This window comes from Macaca mulatta, chromosome 16 (genome assembly GCF_049350105.2).
Source record: "Macaca mulatta isolate MMU2019108-1 chromosome 16, T2T-MMU8v2.0, whole genome shotgun sequence".
NCBI lineage: Eukaryota > Metazoa > Chordata > Mammalia > Primates > Cercopithecidae > Macaca > Macaca mulatta.
This window is the reverse complement of record NC_133421.1, coordinates 18,980,433-18,993,339: the sequence shown is the minus strand read 5'-3', so window position 1 is coordinate 18,993,339 and position 12,907 is coordinate 18,980,433.

Sequence of the window (12,907 nt, the reverse complement as noted above, 5' to 3'; positions counted from 1 at the left end):
TCCCATCAGGTCTATAGAAACCACTCCACACACCTTAGCTTACCCGTGTGGCAGGCAGGTATCACTGGGCCACAGAGGGAAGGGTCAGCGCTGAAGGAGAGTGGCCAGCTGCCCTAAAGGGGGGTCCTCTACAGCCAGGTAAAGTGTTTTGCTGGACTTAGCCAAGGGCAGAGGGTCAAATGGTCCCATACACAAAGCAGTTCGTAAAATGAGTCAGACAGAAACCAGGACTCCAGTGCTCACTGTTCCTCTGGGACTCAAGCGAGACATGGTCGTACCAGCTGTCCAGTGATGCTGAAGGAAAGAAGATCACTCCCCCTGCTTACTCCCTCCAGTAACTGGGTTAGGCGTGGTGGCTCACACCTCTAATCCCAGCACTTTGGGAGGCTAAGGTGAGTGGATCACCTGAGGTTAGGAGTTCGAGACCAGCCTGGTTAACCTGGTGAAACCCCGTCTCTATTAAAAATACAAAAAACTTAGCTGGGCATGGTGGCGGGTGCCTGTAATCCCAGCTACTTGGGAGGCTGAGGCAGGAGTGTCACTTGAACCCAGGAGGCGGAAGTTGCAGTGAGCCAGGACTGCCTCATTGTACTCCAGCCTGGGCAACAAAGCAAGACTCTGTCTCAAAAAAAACAAAAAACAAAAAAAACCCCTCCAGTTACTGGCACCCCACAAGCAGCCCTGGCTGCGTTGCATTTCATTTTAGTGTTTATTTATTTATTTATTTATTTATTTATTTATTTATTTATTTTTGAGGCGGAGTCTTACTCCGTTGCCCAGGCTGGAGTGCAATGGCGCAATCTTGGCTCGCTGCAATCTCCACTCCCTCTGGGTTCAAGTGATTCTCCTGCCTCAGCCTCCCAAGTAGCTGGGATTATAGGCGCCTGCCACCGTGCCAGGCTAATTTTTGTATTTTTAGTAGAGACAGCGTTTTACCATGTTGGCCAGGCAAGTCTGGAACTCGGACCAAGTGATTCACCCGCCTCGGCCTTCCAAAGTGCTGGGATTGCAGGCATGAGCCACCACACCCAGTGTGTTTATTGTATTTTATTATGCTTTGATATCCTGAGTGTTGGCCACTTGTAATGTGGCCACCAGCTATACTCCACTCCCCAAAATGAATCACCCACTGTTGCCCACTTCCTGATTCTTAAGAATGAAGGGGAGGGGGACCACAGCCAAATGGACCCTTTCATCCCTCCATCTGTATCTTCACTTCGTTCACTGTCCCCTGGCCAGCGTCATTTGCAACTGAGACACAGACACTGAGCCTGGCCACCCCACCAGCCACCTCATTTACCACGTTGAGGGGATGCAGCACTATTTGATGTGATAAAGGCTTCTTAAGCAGCTGGGAGTTTGGAGGTCAAGGTAGTAACTTCACCGCCAGCTCACATCCCAACAGCACTCTTGGGAGGTGGGGCAGACTCAGCTCCTGCAGCCGGGGAGCTGTCCATTGATCCAGCCTCTGAAAAGTGACTCACTCACATGCCGATTGGACTCTGGTGCCTCCCAGAAGCAATAAACAGCCTGGTCTCTCTCATCTGCAGGCAGCGTGCTCATGATACAATCAGAGCTTTGCAGGCAAAATTTCCTTTTCTCCAAGTATGTCTGACAGGTGACTCATCCTCCATGATCCAGTTAACCTAAACACACACAGGCATGGAGATAAAATCCTAGGGTTCCCTAGGAGGGTATAGGAGATAAGTACAAGAAAGAGGAATGGGAGAGAGAGTGAGGGAGGGGTTTGATTTTCACTGTCACAGCCACAATAAGACACTCAAAGCCCCTGGGGGTGGGAGTATAAGGTGCGCATCTTAGGGCCGTGTCACTGGCACACAGAGAACTCAGATTTCCCGGGGAGCTTCTTGAATCAGAATCGTTGTCTGCTAGAATCAGATGGTGTCTTTGAGATTGTCCATTCATCCCTAGAGTCACAAATGCTGGCTGAGCTCTTACTGTGTACAGATGCTGTGCTTGGCACTTGGGGGCATATGGACATACTTGGAAATGGATTCAAGCCCACAGTTGAGTAAAGGAAATAAAACTATAATAAAAGTTAGAAAACTATCATTGTCCAAAGAGAGGTACAGGAGCCTGAGTTTGAATGTCTGAATGTGGCAGACACCACGGTGACCTTCCCAGGCATTCTTCCCTTCCTGCTGACAGAACTCAGAATCCTGATCCTACTCAGGGAGGAAGTTGAGATCTCTAGATTTCAGAGAAGGAAGTCCCAGTCTTGGAGAGGGGAGCTTGAGATCCAGTTCTAGATGCTGGAAATGTCCCAGAGGGTTTTTGGGAAAGACATTACTGCAGCCATCCCTGCCTCCTGGCTTTGAAAGTTGTGTAATAATAGCTGGAGCCGCAGAAGCCACATTGTAATTAAAAGGTAACAGTTTTAAAGACCAATAAGCAACACTATGAGGACGATGGAGGAGAAGGCATTGGTCTTCAATGACTCCATGGGCAGTTGAATCAATGCCTGTAGCTGCCCATCTCCCAACTTCCTAATATATGAGGGAAATAACTCCAGACATTATGAAGCCACTGTTGGGCAGGTTTTCTGTTACTTGCAGCCAAAAAATTCCTGGCTGTTCCATTTGGATACTGCAGGGGTATGGAAAAAGGAGAAATTAATTTTCAGTTGAATGGATTAGGGAGAAATGGGTTGAGAAGCATGTAACTTAGGCCTTAACAATGATTTGTATTTTGAAGGCTGGAGAAGGCATTCAAAGGAAAAGGTCATCAGTACGATGATGATGATGATGATGATGATGATGATAGCATCATTTATTTGGCATCTACTATGGTCCCAGTGGTATTCTAAGACTATACACATGTATTATCTCATATAATCCTCAAAGCAACCCAATGAGAGAGATGTTATCATGTGCATTTTCCAGAGAGAAAATAGCTTCAGAGGAGTGAAGTAATTTTCCTTTTAAGTTGAAGAGACAAGGGTCAAGCTCCATCCTGACTCTGCAGTCTTTATTTATTTATTTCAAGACAGGGTCTTGATTGTCACCCAGGCTGGAATGCAATGGTACAATGGAGTGCAATGGTACAAAGCCTGGATCTCCTGGGCTCAGGTGATCTTCCCACCTCAGCCTTCTGAGTAGCTGGGACTACAGGTGTGTGCCACCATGCCCGGCTAATTTTTGTACCATGCCCAGCTAATTTTTGTATTTTTTGTAGAGACTGGGGTCTACTGTGTTGCCCAGGTTGGTCTCAAACTCCTGGGCTCAAGCTATCTGCCCACCTTGGCCTCCCAAAGTGCTGAAATTATAGGTGTGAGCCACTGCGCCCAGCCTGGAGCTTTGTTCTTAACATCCACCTCTTTATCGCCAATCTGAGAATGTGTCCCAGATAAAGTGGTATCTCATTCAAGACCTGAAGGGTAAATAGGAATTGGAAGGGCAAAAGTTGGTGGGGGAGGGGCAGCAGGTGGGGGGAGTTAAAGAGAAAGCACCAGAAACGATGTGAGCACGTGGTTGTTCCTTACAGCACTGTTGGAAAGAAGGATTGGCCATGACCTAACTGCCCATCGACGGGAGAGGGGGTAAATGCAACACAGTGCAGCCACACGACACAATGTTGTGCAACTGCGTGAGAGGTCTGTATCAGTCTGTTCTCACACTGCTCTGACGAATACCTGACACTGGGTAATTTACAAAGAAAGCAGGTTTAATTGACTCACAGTTCTGCATGGCTGGGGAGGCCTCAGGAAACTTAAAATAATGAAGAAAGGCACTTCTTCACAGGGCAGCAGGAGAGAGAATGAGTGCCAGCAGGGGAAATGCCAGATGCTTATAAAAACCATCAGACCTCGTGAGAATCACTCACTATCACAAGAACAGCATGGGGGAGACCGCACCCATGATCTGATTACCTCCACCTGGTCCTGCCCTTGACACACAGGGATTACAATTCAAGATGAGATTTTGGGTGGGGACACAGCCAAACCATATCAAGGTCTCACAGAGACCTCTCTTAGGAGATCCCTACATAAGAGGTTTCATCTTCTCTGCATAAGAAGATGCTCACAGTGGACAAATCCGGAAAGCTCTCCAGAATGTAGTGAGAAAGTGAGGTGCAGAGTAGCATGTCATCAAGCCACTTTTTGTGTAAAACGGGAGGGGGAGACAGAGAATGAGGGTCTATTTCTGTTTGCTCGCATATGCGTAAAACCTCTAGAAGGAGAAACAAGAAACAAAGACAGTACATGTTGGGGACGAGGAGGAAGGGAGAGTCGTTACTGTGCAGTGCTGTGTTCTGAGCCATGTGAATGCTCACCTATTGGAAAGATAACAATAAATAAAGGTCAAAGGGAGAAAGCACAAGGCAGTGGGGGGAGCTGCCCAGAAGCTCTCAGCAATCCTAGAGAGTAGGAAGTAGAGGTGCATGGAGGGAGCTGGCACAGCTGCAGGGAGAAAGTGACACACCCACATTACAAGCATGGCCTTTATACAGAGTGCTGGGGAACCAGGATGCTCTTTTATTTATTTGTTTTACTTCTTATTGAGGAAAATTTCAAACATGCACAGAAGTAAAAATAATAGGATAATGAACCTCCACATGCCCATCATTGAGCTTCAGCAATTATCTACAAATGGTCAATATTATTTCATTTATTCCACTTGCCCTCCCCCTACAAAAAAGTGAATTTTTTTAAAGCAAATTCCAGACACCACATAATTTCATCTATGAATTTTTGCGTATGTACCTCTGCAAGAGCTCTTTTTCAGACATAAGCTCAAAACCATAACCACATCTGAAAAAATTCCAGTAATTTATTAATATTGTGAGGTATCCAGTCAGTATTTGCATTTCCATGATTGCCTCCTAAGTGAGTGTTTCCTGGTTGGTTTGTTCATTTCAGGCCAGTTCAGGACCCAAACAGGCCCACGCCTTACAGTTGGTAGACATGGCCCTGAAGCCTCTTTGGGTCTGCAGGTTCCTCGCCCTCTTTGTTCTTTCCTCCAGGAAGAAGTCAGGTAATTTGGTTTCAGTCCCCTGCATTTCGTGTGTTCTCTTGTCCCACACGCTCTCCATAAACTGGGAGATCCAGAGGCATGGCCCCAGGTTCCCAGTTTTGTCTTTCTTCTTTTGCAAGACAACTTCATGGATGGCGCTGAGCATCTGGCACCAGGCACCTCCTCCTGGTTCCACCCTGAGTGCATGATGTCTGGCGCCTCTCTTTATGGTACTGAGATCCATCTGTGGTTTCCCATGTGGCTGGCCTCAGGGTTTTGGCAAAAGAGAGTGTGAGCAGATTTGGATTTGAGAAGGTCCCTTGCTGCTACCACTTGGAGAACTCAGATTCCACCTCATTCTCAGGACTTGGGGGCAGGGGCCACCCTTCTAGGCCTGGCCTGAGGAAGTGGCTGCAGGGGTCACTTTTTTTTTTCCCTGTTGTTTTGATTAATGACTACTTTTCTTTGTTCTTTTGAGATTTGACTGAGAACTTCCAATCATATCTATATGATGGAGCTAAGCAGAGACCAAAGAAGGGAAACACAGTCCAGCAGCCTCATTTATATTTAGTCATTTTTAAATAACAAAGGCTATCTCTTATAACTGGAAGGAGGAGTCCAGGAGCGTTCCACTGTGACTTCCTGCAGAGCAAGCATCTTCCTTTGTGTTCAGCCTGTAATTGGCTCTTTTCTTTCCAAAATCCACTACTGTTATGAGACTTGGGATGTCACTTTTCTGGCCGGAAACATCTGTGGCTTGTGGCATCTTTTGCCCGAGTTTTGCTCAAACCCACTGAGCTCTTTCTGCTCACTCTCTGCAGTCAGAAATCACTGGTTGGTTCATCCCCACAATTGTCAAAGGCAACAAACAACTCAAAAGAAAAGCTTCCATGATTCTGAAAAACAAAACAAAGGATCAGCAGTGTTCCAAGCAAAAAGTCAAAAAAAGATTACTTCAGTCTTCCATAAGTTCGGTCCACCCAGTCAACTCTTGTGTACCATCTTCAAAGTTATCAGAAATCTGCACTTCAGGACTATAATCCATCTTTTGAAGAGGATCAGAACAAGACAGTCTGTGAATATCAAAGTGTCCTAGGGTAGTCACAATCAAAAACATGATTGATAAAGAAATTTGATCACCTCTGTGGTCTACAATAACCTAACACAATAACCCTAATTATGATTGAAAGCACATACTCAGACATCAGAATTTTAGAAATCATACCATTTTGAAACACATATTAACATTATTCACTAAAATATAACTTGAAGAAGATCAAAGACCACTTTATTTTGACAATTTCATGTTACTAAATATGTCAAATAATACTGTTTACCTTTCTTTGGATGCTCCAGGGGTCAGAAAAGATAATTTTGAAGCTAAAATTTGATTTTGGGGAGCCTATCAAATGTGTTAAAGGTTTACAACACTTGACATTATGAAATAGAATTCCAGATTACCATAAGTCACTTATTTAGCCAAAATGATGGCTCAAAAAAGAAGGCAAAAACCTTTACACATTAAGAGAGAAGACTTAGCTTTCCAAAGAATCTATCTCTTGTCTTTCCCTTCTTTTTTTGGTAGTTTATTTGCAAGGCAAACAAAAATCTTTCATCATCATTTAACATTACCTGAAAATCTTAATCAGTATGACCATGAGCTGAGATTCTCCTAATCCTTTTATAATCCCTTACCAGTCTGTTAAAGAGGAGGTCAGTGCCCCGAGAAACGTGTGCTTTTATTCCAATGTTCAATTTACAGAAAAACCAAATAATGCCCTTTTGAATTTAGTCAATATGTTCACACACAGAATTTCTTTTTCAAGATTAGTCTTTAAACACCTCCCATAACTTGTTTAAACCTTTAGCTTTATCTTATCTAATTGAAAACAATCCTTTAACCCTCTAGACTAGGCAAAAATTTACATTCCCGTGCTGCCTTATGTTCGTTTACTAAAGACACATTTTACTTTCTTTACACTCTTTGCATGTAAATCTTCTTTTAAGCAGTCTCAAATTACATGTTATAATGGTAACTCTTGGCAATTTTTAATTTTGGTGTAAAGCCTTGTAAGTTATTTTAATTATTTCCTAGGTGCAGACTCTTTCCAGTATGGACGTGGTTAACTCTGTACGTCCCTAGGCCCTACCAAACTGGAAAGCAGGAAAGTTAAATAATTTTCAAAAATGAAAGAAGCAGTTTATAACCTTTAAAGCATTTAGCAAACCTAATATCTGACCTGCATAATTTGGACCATATGGCTACATTTTGAAGATATTTTATTTTTCAAAGATCAAAGTCACTTGAACTAAAAGATATTACAGCTTTATCTTTCTTTCAAAATATTTGATCTAGGCACTCATGTTTCTTTAAGCCAATCAATTAGAGCTCTTTTTTTTTTTTTAATGTGTCACACCTGACAAGAAAAATGCAGAGGCTCTAATAGCCACCTTGCAGGCTCACAAACCTCAGAGTCCCCAAGATGCATGACAGTGAGGGGCATCTCAGGTCTTTCCTCCACCATGTCAAGAGTCATGGTAAAGGCCGCGCGCGGTGGCTCGAGCCTGTAATCCCAGCACTTTGGGAGGCCAAGATGGGCAGATCACAAGGTTGGGAGATCAAGACCATCCTGGATAGCCTGGTGAAACCCCGTCTCTACTAAAAAAATACAAAAAAGTAGCCGGGTGAGGTGCCGGGCACCTGTAGTCCCAGCTACTCAGGAGGCTGAGGCAGGAGAATGGCATAAACCCGGGAGGTGGAGCTTGCAGTGAGCTGAGATCCAGCCACTGCACTCCAGCCTGGGTGACAGAGCAAGACTCCGTCTCAAAAAAAAAAAAAAAAAAAAAAAAAAAAGAGTCATGGTAAAAATCATCATATTCTCTGCTCCTCCATGAGTTCAAAAGCTAGAAGTATTGAAGTATTGTCCATCAGACCTCGTGAGAATCATTTGGTGTGGCCAAGGTCAGGTAATAAGAGATTTAAAAGGATTTCTTAAAGAGGAGGGCTATGGTTAAAAGTTAACTTTTGGGAGTCACTTTCATCTTTGAAAAATAAAATATCTTCAAAATGTAGACATATGATCCAAATTATGCAGATCAGATATTAGGTTTTATATAACTACACAAACAGACAGAAGAAGATCCAGTAGTTGTAAAATTTTTCATTTGCCAGTCTCCTAGTTGGATTACTGGCCTTGGGGTGGAGTCCTTCAAGAACCAGGGCTAGGAAAACATGTGGTTTCTAAATCCTAATAAATAGGCCTAGCTGGAAGACAAAAACAAAGTTTGAAAGGGATGCATCTGCCTCTAATCCCTGGAGTTCTGTGAGGAAAACAGAGGTTTTTCCCAAAACAGGCTCCGTGGCACCTCGTCCATTTTCCCAAGGAGTCCCAGCCATCAGAAGTTCTCGCGGGGCCTCTCATGTGTGCATTAAGAGTGGCAAGACAAAAATGAAGAAAAATCATTCAGTCGACTGAGAAGAATAAAACCTTTTTCCAGAAAAACAAGATCCATGAAGAGAAAAGACATTAAGGCCTTTTAAATACACCTATAGCATGGATATTCATCTTTAATTAACCTGACCTATAGCTTAGAGCTTGGATACCCATCTTTAATTAAGTTGACTTTTTTTTTTTTTTTTTTGAGATAGAGTCTTGCTCTGTCACCCAGGCTAGAATACAGTGGTGCCATCTCGGCTCACTGAAACCTCCGCCTCCTGGGTTGAAGTGATTCTCCTGCCTCAGCCTCCTGATTATCTGGGATTACAGGTGTGCACCACCACACCTGGCTAATTTTTTTTTGAGATGGAATCTCGCTCTGCAGCCCAGGCTGGAGTGCAGTGGTATGATCTCAGCTCACTGCACGTTCCACCTCCTGGGTTCACACGATTCTCCTGCCTCAGCCTTCCGAGTAGCTGGGACTACAGGCGCCCACCACCACGCCTGGCTAATTTTTTGTATTTTTAGTAGAGACGGGGTTTCACCATGTTAGCCAGGATGGTCTGTATCTCCTGACCTTGTGATCCGCCCGCCTCCGCCTCCCGAAGTGCTGAGATTACAGGCGTGAGCCACCGTGCCCAGCCTAAGTTTTGTATTTTTAGTAGAGACAGGGTTTCAGTATGTTGGCCAGAATGGTCTCGATCTCTTGACCTCGTGATCCACCCGCCTCAGCCTCCCAAAAGTTGACTTTTAACCATATCCCTCCTCTTTAAGAAGTCCTTTTAAATCTCTTATTACCTGACCTTGGCCACACCAAATGGACAATACTTTAATACTTCTAGCTTTTGAACTCATGGAGGAGCAGAGAATACGGTGATTTTCACCATGACTCTTGACATGGTGGAGGAAAGACCTGAGACGCCCCTCACTGTCATGCATCTTGGGGACTCTGAGGTTTGTGAGCTTGCAAGGTGGCTATTAGAGCCTCTGCCTTTTTTTGGTATTTCCTTTCTCTTTTTTGGACTTTCTCCTGGTCCCTATTGTAAAAGACTGAGGTGGCCACTTTTAGGAGGTTCTCTAAAGTACCATCTCGTCCTATAACCTGATTCTGTAGCTTCCTCCTGATATCAGGGGCCACCTGTGTGACAAACTTATCCTTTAGGATTAGCTGTCCCTCGACTGAATCAGGAGCTAGAGAGATGTGTTTTACCAAGGCCCGTCTTAGCCTTTTCAGGAAGGCAGTGGGATTCTCATCTAATACCTGGTCTATCATGGCGATCTTGGAGGAATTGAGAGGCTTAGTCCCGGTTTTTCATAAGCCCTCCAGTATGCACACCTGAACGTGTTTCCTCCTCCATTCTCCCATTTCATCATTAGGGCCCCATTCAGGGTCCTCCAGTGGTGCTGCTATTTTTCCAATCATATAAATCTCATTCTCTTGCCTGACCCTATATAAGATACAAAGTTCATCCCCCAAATTCTCTACCACTTGCAGGGTGGCCTGCTTTTCAGTGGTGGTCAGGGATTGATTCAAAAGTAACATGACATCCTTCCAGGACAGCTCAAATATTTTGATTAAGTTCTGGAAAGCCTCTATATCCCTGTCAGGGCTGCCTGAAAACTTGCCAAGATCCCCCTTAATTCGCCTTAAGTCTTGTAGAGAAAAGGGGACCTGTACCTTTAAGTCTTGTAGAGAAAAGGGGCCATATTCACCAGGCATCTGTTGTAGGGGCATTTGAGACTGGGACCTGCCTAAAATGAGGATTCCTAGGCTGCGGCAAGCTTCAGAGAGAACCTGGATAGGGAGGAGCAGAGGGGGTTGATTCTCCTGCTGGAGGTACTTCTGGGGCTTGCTTCCCTGGAATTGCCCCTTGCAGCTTCTCCTGAGATGGCCGGTAGGAGGGCTGAATCAATCCTACAACATCAGAAAAGTCTGGGTTACCCTGCAAGGCAAAGAAGGCCTGCACATATGGGAACATGGACCATTTTCTCCTGCATTTACAGAAAGGCTTCCTTCCTGAGGCCATGCTTCTTTTCTGTGCCTCAAGGTGCTTGGCACTAAGTTGTCACCCAAGGAAACAACAAGAACATTTTTACTACAAATTTATGTACAGATACCAAGGCACAGTTGGCTTCTGTGCTACTCTTAACCTTCTATTTTAGACTTTTGATGACTAAGCCAAATGCTCATTCAATCCAGTATTATCTCTGGTTTGCAACAACATCCTTAACATTTTTTTTTTTTTTTGAGACCGAGTCCTGCTCTGTCACTCGGGCTGGAATGCAGTGCTGCAATCTCAGCTCACTGCAACCTTTGCCTCCCAGGTTCAAGCGATTCTCTTGCCTCAGCCTTCTGAGTAGCTGGGATTACAGGCACCACCATGCTGGGCTAATTTTTTTGTATTTGTAGTAGAGATGGGGTTTTTGCCATGCTGGCCAGGCTGGTCTTGAACTCCTGACCTCAGGTGATCCACCCACCTCAGCCTCCCAAAGTGCTGGCACAGGTGTGAGCCACTGCACCTGGCAACATCCTTAACATTTAACATTGTACATAAAGAAGAAATAGGAACCTTGACATCCTGAAAGAAAGAACAATAGGAAAGACTGGAGGTCCTAGTGCTGACACTGTAACAGGTGGTCAGGGACTGGAGTTAATCCAGGGGCCTTTGAATTAGGCCAAGGGGTAGCCTTGGTCAGATACCCTCAGTTGCCTCAAGACCTCCTTCTGTTCCCACACAATGGCTAGATCTCTGTGAAAGAAAACTGGGTTGGAACAAAGCCAACATTCCCAACATCCAAGAATAATGGAGGACTGACAGTGTACTCTCCAGCAAGCCTGTCCTCTGTGTCCTAAGTCTGGCAGCCACACTAGTTGCTTTTAAGTGGCTGATAGAGGCCTGGTATTTTTCTTTCATTTTGACTATTGTGGAGTTTGGAGACTTTGAAAAAAGGACAGAAAGATTATATCTGCTTTTACTCACCCTTCTGCAGATCCTGGACAAGCCCTCCAAAATGTTATGGGATCCCTGAGGTGTTGCTTTTCTGGTCAGAAACCTCTGTGGCCAGTGGCACCTTTTGCCTGAGTTTTGCTTGGACCCTCTGGGCTCATTCTGCCCACTTGGCCTGGCAGGCTGTGCCAGCTCACGTTACTAGCCTGGATCCCATGCCTGGCAAGGGCTAGCCAGACATGGAGCAGTGAGGGGTGTGTGAGTGAATAAGCATGGGATCTGGTCACTGCGTACAGTCAGGCATGCTGGCTGCTGCAGCAAGGTGGGCAGCTCCAGATGCCAGCATGGGTACAGGCTCTCTGTGAGGCTGCAGCTGGACCAGGTGCAATGCAAGCAGCTTCCATGGCTGCCACCGGGGGACATGGTGGTCCCTGGAAGCTTGGAGACTCCAGGAACTGCAGGGTCCCAAAGAGCGAGTCACAGCCTGGCTCAGGGAGCTCCCAGGTCTGGGATCGCTGAAGGATTACAGCTCTTCTCTCCTTTTCCTCACCTGCAATGTCTCAAACAAGGGGCGATGTTCAGCTCTGTTTGTGTTATAGCCCTTTCAGATCTGCCATTCAGTAGGTCCCAAGTTCTTGTCCCACATCCAGGAAGAATAAGGTATGTGGACAAGTGGAGGGTGAGCAAGGTGAAGAGGAGCTTTATTGAGTGATAGAATAGCTCAGAGGAGGCCCTGGAGTGAGTAGCTCCTTCTGCAGGCAGGTCATCCCATCGTTCTCTGAAGCTCTCAGCAGAGAGGAGACCCTGGAGTGGGTATCTCCTCTCTGCAGCTGGTTCTCCCGACATCTACTCAGCTCTGGCTGAGCCTGGGGTTTTTATGGGCCTCAGAGGGAGGAAGTGTGTGCCAATTGGTCCATGGGCAGCCATGGGTGGGTCTGGAAAAGGCACCACAAGTTCCCACTCTGGTCCATGGAACTGGTAGCCTGGTCCCTAGCCTCCCGGCCCTCCCTGGCCTGAAGGTAGGGTGTCACCAGAGACTCACCCTCTTCCACCCAGGAACCTATTTGCCTCCTGCTGCCATTCATGGTGGCCAAGCTGTAGGTGCTGAGGGGGAACCTGCAGGCCAGTACTGAGTCACCCTTTGCACCCCATTGGCTTCTCTCCTATGCTTGTTGGTGCCCAACGTTTGGAGATGGCTGAGGCAGCAGGGGACTGGCATGTCAGCATTGCACTGAGTGTGTGCACACCTGGTCAGGCCTTGACAGTGCCCAGGCTTGGCCCCAACTTTGCTCCAAGATCAAAGTGGGCACCAACAGCAGGGAGAAGCCAGGTACTTCTGAGCCTGCTAGGGCAGGGGGAGCCTTCCTGGGCCCCCAAAAGTGCAGGGATACCTGGGTCCACAGCAGTGGTTTGGGTGGACTGCAACTGCACCTGGGTCGGGGGAGCCCTGCCTGCTCCATGGCCCAGGAGTCCCAGGTCTGCAGCCATGGTTTGGGCAGTTGTGGCTGCACCCAGGGAGCTCCTGCCCCACCAACTTAGAAGGGACGGG